The 891-nt window shown below is 58.0% G+C and overlaps 1 non-coding gene across 1 annotated transcript; it reads left to right on the top strand.

The window, feature by feature from the left end:
* The first annotated feature begins 327 nt into the window (after positions 1-327).
* On the top strand, positions 328-419 carry TRNAR-UCU (transfer RNA arginine (anticodon UCU)). Its single transcript is given in 2 exon segments — positions 328-364; positions 384-419. It is a non-coding gene; the product is annotated as a tRNA-Arg (tRNA).
* Positions 420-891: the final 472 nt, after the last annotated feature.

Below are 891 nucleotides of genomic sequence, written 5' to 3' on the forward strand. Positions count from 1 at the left end.
CGCCCGGCCCAGCCCGCCCTGCGCGCGCGACGGCCTCGGGCGGCACCCCGCGCGGCACGCTGGGAGTTGTAGTCCGCGCCGCCCTGCCCGGCCCCGCCGCGGAGACCCCCGGGACGGGAGGAGACCCGCGGGCTGGGAGTGGGTCCTGCGCCCCCAGTCCAGGGCGTTCGGACGTGGGGGGAACACTCCCGCCAGCATCGTAGGCGGAGAATCCAGAGTCCGCGCGCAGACACGAGCAGGGTTCCGGAGAGGCCAAAGCCGCACCTAGAAGAACGCTAAAAGGGCGGCTTAGGCTGAGGGGGTGAGCCGGGGGAGGTTTCAGTAGCCGGCTCTGTGGCGCAATGGATAGCGCATTGGACTTCTAGCCGATCCTTGGTGTGGTGATTCAAAGGTTGTGGGTTCGAGTCCCACCAGAGTCGAATTTTGGATACCTCCTCCCTCACTTTCATGTGGATATTTTACGGCCTTCAATACCTTCACAAGTTTCAGAAGATCTGCAGACCAGAGGCTGGAACCTCTGCCTCTGGGATGGCAATAAATGTGACGTCAGGATTTCTGCCTAGGAATCCTTTCTAGCCTTGGTGTGTTGTAAGCAGTTTGACACACCTCGTGGTACAAAGGGCACGGATCTGAAGACCTGTACCTAACTTTGGCCTCGGACCTCTCTGGACCCTGCAGCAAATCAGCTAACTTCTAAGCCTATGACTACATTTGTCATGCCACCTGCTGAGTCCTGGGTCACTGACCAGCTTCCCAGCCCTGTGTGGCACTGAGACCTCTGAAAACTTGATTCCTTGATAATCAAACATGTTGGGCGTCCACAATTACTTCTTATCCTGAAATACATCCACTAATTCCTTAGTCCAGGAAGAAGTCCTTAAAGGGGGGGGG

This window comes from Herpailurus yagouaroundi, unplaced genomic scaffold (assembly GCF_014898765.1).
Source record: "Herpailurus yagouaroundi ecotype Mexico unplaced genomic scaffold, PumYag 63220, whole genome shotgun sequence".
In the NCBI taxonomy this organism is placed as follows: Eukaryota; Metazoa; Chordata; class Mammalia; order Carnivora; family Felidae; genus Herpailurus; species Herpailurus yagouaroundi.